Source organism: Miscanthus floridulus, chromosome 4, assembly GCF_019320115.1.
Source record: "Miscanthus floridulus cultivar M001 chromosome 4, ASM1932011v1, whole genome shotgun sequence".
In the NCBI taxonomy this organism is placed as follows: Eukaryota; Viridiplantae; Streptophyta; class Magnoliopsida; order Poales; family Poaceae; genus Miscanthus; species Miscanthus floridulus.
In genome coordinates, this window is record NC_089583.1 from 31,709,945 (window position 1) to 31,719,703 (window position 9,759).

Here is a 9,759-nt window from a genome sequence, read left to right on the forward strand (position 1 = left end):
CTCTGCGATACGAGGATCGCGACTGATTCTTCCCTCACCCGACTCTGCTCCCTCCCTGCTCTATCCCTCTCCTCCAGATCCAGCCACCGGCGTCGCCACCCTTCGTCCCCGTATGCTTCCAGCCGTCATCCGCCGCTGCTTGTCCCCAACCCATGCAGCAGTCAGATGTCGGGTGCTACTGCCGCCGCCGCCTCCTTGGCTCCACGCCGCCCGCCCGCCGCCAGAGCTCCTCCCATGAGGCTCCGAGCTCCTAGGTTGATTTTGAAGGGCCAGATGTAAATAGAAACTTATCTCTGGCCTAGTTGCAAGGCTATAGACTAAAAAGAATAGTAGTAAACAGTGCTGTGCAATTTGAGAAAAGTCCAGAGGTCCTAGTGCAAAATGTCCTACCCAAGATAATCGGGACAACCAAACGCCTAACTTATTTAGACATCAGATTCTCTAGATCATGGCTCATCATATAATCCCTCTCAGCTTATAAGTGAGACTCGAAAAGCTAAACCAAACTGGGCCATAGGTCCTTCTTATCTACAGCGTACTTGTGGCTTGCCTACGAAAATGCTAATGCTAGGAAGCGGGCGTCCAAGCGGCCGCACGCACCATTGGTGGGCCACGCGACGCCAGCCCAAGACCCACGCTCCTCTGTTTCTAAATAAAAAAATCAGCTAGTCCACGTACTTGTTCCTATCCGCTTGCCTGCTGCCTCGAGCGCTTGGCCGCTGGCACAGCCAGGTGTGGCGCATGACCACCTCCGAGGCGCAGCGCCAGCGCGCCGCCGCCGCCATCCCTTGCGGCGCCTCCACCCCCACCGCGCCAAGCCTGTCCTCCGCCGTGCCCAGGGTGCACTAGCCTAGGGCGCGAAGCACGTGTTCACCCAGGCCACCGAGCAGGTCCTTGCCTAGAGGCACACGGGTGAGCTCCATGCGCTGCGACGATGTTGAGCTCCGTGATTCGTCCAAGCAGCAATGTGACATTGCGCGCTGAAAACACATGTTGCAAAAATATGTTTCAAGTGTTTCAGATGCTTCATCTGGATGCTGCAAAAAGTAGATCGAGATGTTGCATATGTTACGATGGTTGTACACGTATGGTGTAAGTTTTTGTTCCCATTGTTTTCAGTTGTTTTTCTAGACGTATGTTGCGATTGTGTTTATCTGAATGTCACACATGTTTCACATATATCTTGCATGTGTTGCATATATTTTGCAATGGCTTTTTTCAAGTGTTTTCAGGTATTTTTACAAGCTTTTTCAGACGTAAGTGTTTCAATTGTTTTTAAACGTATGTTACAATTGTTTTCATTTAGATGTTTTAAAAATAGATCGAGTGTCGCATCTCTCTCCTTGTCTTTCTGCTGCCTCGCTTCGGTGTCTCCTCTTCTCAATACTAATGATGTTCGGACGACATGGGCCCGTAAGTGGACAGGTGGCGTGGTTGGGGTGAGTCGTTCAAGTGGCGCAGCATCTAAGCGGGTGGGGCGTGCGGAACGGAGTAGGCGCGGGGTATGGAGAGCGGCGTCTAGACGCGGGCCTCGCGTCGGACGTTCGGACGCTAGTTGTTCCGTTAAGATAAAGATCGTCCCCACAGTCCACAAGTTCATCCTCAAGGCATAGAAATTATCACGTTCATAAAAAAAGTAATGATGAATTATCTAACCTGTGTTGGCGGTTTGGTTGGAAACTAAAGGTTCGTGGGTAAAAACAATCTAGTAGCTGAAGTATATATAATTAACTGAGTTTATTCCAAAGCAGCGAGGGGCGTCCGCCGTCCGGTGTACCTCGCAATACCGGCTTGCCCTGTTCGCTTAACTTATCAGCGTTGCTTATTGTGCAACGTTTGTGTCTCATAACAAATCAGCGAACAATAAGCTCGTCAAGGAAGCAAACAGTGCAGAATGAAAGTTGGCTGACGGTGACGTCCACGCAAGTATATCATGATGCTGGGTTTCCGGTGTTGCAGTGATATATATTTTGTGTAGGGCTGGACTGCAGTACTACTAGGTTCCTTTTACTGGAATTCTTCGGCTAGAGGTGGAATATATTACTGCTGCTATTGTTTGACTAGTTGGTCCCTAGCACACAATTTATGATGTAAGCTAACATAGTAACATTAGACCCCGTAATAATAAGACATGATGACTGAAGATGGGCGTGCCACTGTGTTGAAAACTCGTTTATTTATTTACAACCAGGCATAGCAGATACTCTGTTTCCTTTTCAGAAACAGAGGATATTTGTGTGTCAATTGTGACGGCTGGAAAGGATTGAGCAGAGAATGGAGGGGTCCGTACTTGCAAGATGGAAGAGCAAAGCAGAGTTAGCTTCAGCCTGCTTAGAGCAAGTATTATAAGCCGCGAAGAACTGACGAAATCCAACGTGGGAGAGAGAGAAAGCAGGAGAGAGAAGAAAGCAGGCGACTCGTGAGACGCCGGCAAAAAGCGGGTGAAATGCACTGTGGCTGCCACTCTCCCACTCTAGTTCTTCCACATCGCAGCGAAGCATTAAAAATTGGTGGGGTCCGCCACCACTGCTCGGCAGCTCAGGTGACCTGGAGCTTCTTGCAGCCGGCGAGCGAACGTATCCATTAGCCTTGCTCTTATCAGCCAATCAGCTTCAGCAGCTTATCAACTGTATAAACCGTTAGCCGAACAGACATGCGACGTTGATGTTGTCGACGATGCAGAGGACGTTGTCATGGTTGATCTCTCCTTTCCTCTCGACCTCGAGGATGTCGTCCACGGGCATGGCGCACCTGATCTCAGCAGTCTGAGCCATCACCTTCCTGTGCGCAGTGCACGCAGTGATGTTACTGTGCAATGTCGGGCGAGCCGTCGTTGGCCTACGACGACCGCACAGCATCTCCGGCCCTAACACTAGAATGGACACGCGGGGGGGCTTGAGGCGCGGTGACACTGCGGGCGTTCCACGAGACCACGACGGGTAGCGGGCCGTTGTGCTTACCCGAGCCCGGCTGTAGTACAGCGTTCATTGATTGACGATACATATTCCTCCGTCCCAGAATAAATAAAGTCTAAGTTAAACACTTTTAAGTTTAACCAAATACCTCTATTATCTTTTATTAGGCGTATACTTATTTTTTATTTTTGACGCTATGTTAGACGTGGGGTTGGTGTTGGAAAACCGGGGTTTCCAGCGGGCGATGTACACCCTCGATGTTACGTCTTAAACAAACTACTAAATCATGTCATGAGCATCATATTTACGTAATAATGCACGTGATAGAAAGTGTTGATAAATTTCTTGCATCCTAAAATGACCAATAAAAATATTAAATGGAAATTTATTCAATAACTCATGTTATATCAAGTATGGTGGAAAAACCAATTTTTATTGAACAAAAATACTATAGAACATGTGTGTGATATTTAAATAAAGTTTAAAATACAAACTTTGTAGATGACAATGAAATAATTGCTGTGGGAAAAAAATAACATTGCTAGCTAACATTTCTAATAGCCTAAAAATGAAACTTGAAATCAAATTCAGCTTAAGGACTTAGAAGAATTTAAGTATATATAAGCAGCAAGACAATACAATGTTTGGCAATTTATTTTGTGAAATCAAGTTAGGAGGTTGTGTCGTGTTTTAGCTCGAGTTGGTAGCCTGATATGCTCTCTGGAGCATGGTGAAAATGGTTTAGGCTCAAGAATAATCGTTTAGTTGTTATAGGCATTTTAAATTTCGTGCACGACACGTTCTGGAGCGCAACAACACCTCACTGGCTCGCCCCGCGCGCGCACGCTCGCTGCCGCGTGAGGTTGTTGTTACCGTGGCGCCATGCTATGCTGCTGCTGCTCACACGGCTGAGCAGCGTTGCCGCACTACCGACCCGCCTCGTGCCATGACGTAGCCACTGCCGCTGCCGTCGCGTCCGTGCCTGTCCGCTGTACCCTTACCCCGCCGCTGGACCGGTTAGATGCCGCGCGCACGTGGTCAAGCTCACCGTCGCCAAGCCATTTATGGCACTGCGGCCGCGCGAGCCATGCCGGTCGTCGACGCGCGCGCTTGTCTATAGCATCTGCGCACGTGTCTCCCCGATCACGCCAGCCACGTCCCGCCAAGGCGAGCTGAGCCCACTTGTCGTGCCCCGTCTCGCTCTCTGCTACCGCCGTCGGAGCCACGCTAGCACATTAGACATCGAGTGATCACCTCCGTTCAATTCAGCACGTTTGCGGCTTCACCATCAAGTTCTCCAGCTGTCCAACCCCACCCAGCCATGAAGCACGCACTGTCGAGCTCCAATTTGGCGTTTTTCCTACCGTCGTGCTGATAAGGTTGTGTCCGGTCACGGACGAGGGCAGCCCCCTACCGTCCACCCTGATCCAATCCACCTGCACCACTAGCTTCACCTTGTCTCCCTCTCCACCTTGCACACTCCAGAGGAACCGCTACCACCTCCCCGTCGTCATTGACGCGACCACGCCACCGCGGTGCGCCACCGTAAGGTTCGGCCGCACGTGGACACCCCTCCTCCGCCATCCTCCACTCCAACCGTCACCTCGTCCTGGCCATGGTAGCCTCCTGATGCTCATGCGCTAGCCAGTTAGGTCTGTAGCAGCCCCAGCTCACCGGAGTGGCTGCGCCGCCGTCCAGCGCGTCCCGCCACCCCGCGTTGCTGCTTGGTGTAGGCGGTTGGACCGTAGTCGAAGGTCGGCTGGACCGACGGGCCAACGCGAGCCTCTAGTGGCCGGTGCGGTTGTGCCATGTCACCTCCTGCCGTGTCACCGTGCGCTGAGTTGCTAGGGGTGCGCGCGGGTGAATTAGGAAAAGGTCGAGGGGTTAAGTGAGAAAGTCTGTGAGAGGGGAAAATTGTATTAGGACTTCGGTGTGATTCGGGAGGAAACCGAGGACGTGGTTGCAAATGCGCCAGCGCGCGGGCGCCTCGCGCGTGGGCTGGCTTCGCGTGGGCCGCAGAAGCGGGCTGCTGCACGCACGCTGCGTTGCGTGGGCCGCGCGTTGTGGGCCGCGTGGAGAATCCATTTTCTTTTTCCAAGGAATTAGTAAATAGTTTTCTAATTTAATTTCTAAGCTAATCTTTGATAATTAATATAAAATTGTGTAGGTGTCCAAAAATTATGAAACAAATTTTGTTAGATTCCTAAAATTATGATATATCTGTTAGTGTATTTAGTTTATGTTTATATGTGTTGACACTAGGAGCTATTAAATAGTATGAGAATGCTTAATATTATTAAGTTGATTATTGTAGGAATTTTTGTGGTGAATTGGTGATAGTTTTGATCTAGAAATTTTTACAGCAGTTTCATTATATTATTATGTGTTCACTGTAATTTTTGTAGCCTTAGAATAGACTACGCATTGAGATAGTTAAATGCTCTTTGTTTCAATATACATTAAATCACTAGTAGAAATAAAGATGTATCCTTAATTTGCAAAGTCAAGTGTTTGTTAGATGAACCCAACACTTTGCTTGATGAAAAGGATAGTTAGCTTAGTATCTTAGTCATTAGAGCTAGCTTAGTAGCTTGATATGTGTATTCTTATTTTAAAAAGTTGTTGTTGCCTAAATGCTAAGTGTTGCATCATTATCGCATGTATGTAGAGAACGAGTTGGTGGAGATAGTGACCACAGACGATCGCGAGTTCGAGGAGATCATCAAGGAATGCGAGGAGGAGATCATTGAGGAATACGAGGTCCAGGAGCCACCAACTACCCAAGGCAAGCCCCGGTACATAACCCATTATTTTTTATAATCACTATATATATATATATATGTTATGTGCATTTACGTTACAGGAATCTTATGAAAACCATCTGCATAGATATAACTGTCCTATGTGTCCTACTAGTATAGGTTCGAGTAGCTGCTATGCTTAGGTTTTCGGTAGCATGAGTAACCTACCGTTACTCACAATAGGTGATTATTATAATTACTCTCATGATAAAATAATAAAAGGAAAATGGAGACCAAGTAGGGATATGGTATGGGATATGGTGGGTGTGGCGAGTTGTGTCCCATGGCCATGGGGCTTAGCTTGGTTATACTATTTTCTCTGTCTGTGTCGATTGAGGACCGACCGTTGTTATGGATGGTAGTCAGGTCACAGACTTATTATCCTGAGCACATACTTGCTTATGGGAGAGGAAAGGCTTGTTACGCTCTTGTCATGGGTTTCGGCTCTTTCTAGACCAACTGATTGGAGACAAGGAAAGGTGGAGGTCTAAGCACCATATTGAGACTAGGTCTCAAGTGTGGGGGCTTAGAGTCCAAGTTTGGACGGGGACCTAGACCCCGTGATAGGAGTGTAATGGGTTGGTCTTGTTTGTGCCTGGGGTACAAATGGGGAATGTGTTTTGGGGCACCCAGCTGGGATACATTGGTTCACGAATCACCATTTCTGTGAGATGGTATGACTTGGCTATGGTCTAGCACTATAGTAAGAACTGGAAGATGAAAGATGGTAAAATGGTTCTTATTGCTCAACCCTTGCTTGAAAGTAGAACAGGTGCTTACCTAGAATGGTTAGCTAATGAAGTAATAATGACTGCTAATAAAACTTAACCATAAGGATGAACTATTAGTAATGCTTTCTGCAAACAAAAAGAAAATAGCAAACCTTACTACCTATCATACCCTTAGAGTCAGGAAACTATGATCACTAGTCGGGGAAGTCTTGCGAGTACATTGTGTACTTAGGGTTTATTTTACCCTATTGCTGGTGCAGCTTGAGGAGTGGCTTTTGTGTGGAGGATTCTTCTGGTGGGCACCGATGGATCCTTGTATCATTTCTATTAGACGTTTATTTCAATTCCACTGTTTAATTATCACACTCTGAACTCTAGTATTGTAATAAATAATTTCCAAGAACTCTTGTTGTATGAAATGGACTAAGTATTGTAAACTCATACTCATTATTGGATTCTAGATGTAAAACATGGATTGTTTTGAGTTCTCCATTAGGGCATGCTAGATGGAATTGTCCAATATAGCTAACTTTTGGAGTGCTTGGTGTCTAGTGGAAGAAGAGCACCTCTGAAAGTGTGTTATTTCGGGCGGTTCTGCCACATGTACGGAAGGCCTTCGCCCAGTCGGGTGGTCTAGGCGAAGGGATGTGAAATGGAGGGTGGGACCTTGCTCAATCAAGGTTTCATTAATGTATTCACCAACCTCTCTTACATAGCATCCGACTTCCCCTTTTATAGGGCACTATTCGCTACTACTTCACGGTACAAATTTGCCCTTTGACAGCTAAGGTACATTTCTAGAATATCCTAACACTAGTACAAATCCACAGGGACATCCTAGGTCTTGTCCACCTACACTGCCTTTGCTTCTTGGGCCTTAGCCTCAGGTCCATAGGAGGCCCGTCTCCAATCTTAGGCCACGATGCTGTGAAAACCCCTTTCTCTCGGCCGAAGACATCATAGCCTCTGCCCGAGCCATCGAAGCCTCCACCTTCACTCCTGAGTCTCCACCTATGGACTCCTCTAGACATCTTTAGAGTCATGCTCGGGCTTCCACCCTACCGACAGCCAATGGCGGAGGCCTTCTTGCTGCTGGCGGAGGCCTTCCGGGTTTCTTCCCAAAACATGCGTGGCCTCCACTTGAATTGTTGGGGTCTCCGCTCCATCATAGGATCCACGCGAAGGCTTCGCCTAGCATCCCTACAAAACACTTACACAAATGTTCCAATGGTATTAGCTTATGTTTGCACTAGCCTTCACTACTTGTGTATTGGTGTTCCAATAGTTCTCCCCTTGAGGGTGTGGTCCGATGCGAGTGGGTCGTGAGCCTCAAGCACGACACTAATACCGAGTGGCGGAGGCTTGCCACTTTCCCCCTAGGTCACCTATATAGGACCGTTGGAGGGACGATGTGTTGCCGTTTGACTCATTGCGGTGGCCCGGTGCCCGATACTCACAAACAATCACGACCATTGGTGTTTGGAATTCGAAGTGTCCTCCCATGGCCTATATAAAGGGTAGGTTGGTGGGGAGGCCCCCCATGTCGCTTTAGCCATCACTTTCTCTCCTATAGCTTTCCAAGCTCCGCCTATGCTGCTTTGCTATCTGTATTGTCTTGGTGCCTTAGAATTTTTCCTTGCGCTCCTACTCCTTTTTGGTTCTGTGCTGCCTTCGAAAGTGGCTTCGCCTACTAGCTCTAATCTTTGTTGGCCTAGCTTTAGCGGTCCTTATTCTCGCTTGCTTGGCGTGAGGTCTAAGGGTTGGTCAAAGAGGTATGAAGAGTGTATGTCTGTGTCTGTGAAGGCTCAAGATGATTTAGAGAATATTGAAGCTTCTGTCGGAGACTTGATTCCTGTTTCCCTAGTTAAGAAGGCAAAGGTTCAAATGGCCAGGTCTTGGGATTTTGGGCCTCTGCTCATGACAGAAGAGGCAATAATGGCTCTGGAGGATGAGGGCTGCTTCCATGCAGGGAAGGGTCATCCTCTGCACAATAAGACTGTGCCTCAGCTGGAGGTTGATGAGGCTATTGTCTTCAAGGATTTTTTAGCCTGTGGCCTTCGCATACCTCTAGTCTATTTCCTCCACTTGGTCTCAAGACTTTTAAGGTATAGCTCCACCATCTTACTCCCAACGACATTCTTACACTGAGTAAGTTTTGCTACGCCTGCGAGACATATGGCGCTCCCCCAGATTTGGATACATTTTGTGCGTATTATGAACTTCAGCGTCAGCCTAAGAAGGTGAAGGTTGATGGCATGGAAGTTGAGTATCAGTTTGCTAGTTGCGTCATCATGGTGAGGAGGGCTTAGAAGGATGGTGGTTTGGAGATTTCCTTCGCGTAGAAGAATAAGTGGGAGAAGGACTGGCGTCGCTACTGGTTTTATGTGAAAACTCCTAGGGTTGTTCCCAAGATGGGGCCAAGGGTGAAGAAATATCCTTTTGCTTCTATAATGGGAGACATGAAGCCTTCAACTCCTGTGAGGCCTCCTGTGGAGGTTGATGCAGAGTGGGCAGCGTGTGACGCGGCCTTTGGCAAGGCCTGCCACTTCTCCGTGGGTCATGACCTTATCGAAGGGATGGTGGTATTCAATTTTTGGCCTTTGGGGAAACATAGGCCATGGATGACCTTAGTGAGGATGAAGCTCCTAGTATTCGGCAGTGCGGAGGGAGAGTTATATCCGTGTTTCTATCCTACTCGCATGGAAGGTGAGACCGATGAGGAGTTCGTTAGTGAGGTGGAGCAGTCCACCTCTAAGATCCTTGGGGAGATTTACAAAAGGAAATATTCAAAGAGATGAAGGTGAAGTATGGGGATCATAGGGTTCCTAAGAAAGTTTTGAAGTCGGTCGAGGATAAGGCAGTGAAGGCATTGAAGTCTGCTATGGCCCCTATTGCTATGGCCTGGGCGGAGTGTAAGGAGAGGAAGGAGACTAACGCTCCGAAGGCTATTACAAAGAAGAGGAAGATGATGAATAACACCATGGATGTCGTTGAAGAGGTGATAGAGAGCACCCATGATGAACTAGAAGCTGCACGCCCCATTGTTGATGCTGGTCAGCCGAAGGCTTCCGTTGCCCGCCCGGATGAAGACCTGATGGCTTCATCCGTTAAGGCGACGGCTGTTGTTCCTAGGGTGGGAGCCTCTAGTGTGGACCCATTGCCCTGTATTCTTGGTGATGACTCATCTGAGTCCGAGGGTGATGCTGTGGGGGCTGGTTCTGCCTCCATTTTTGCCAATGAGGAAACTACTTCTGTCAAAGCTGGCCGCTTTGCGAAGGCCCAACATTTGGAGGTGTTGGAGGCCGAGTCTGA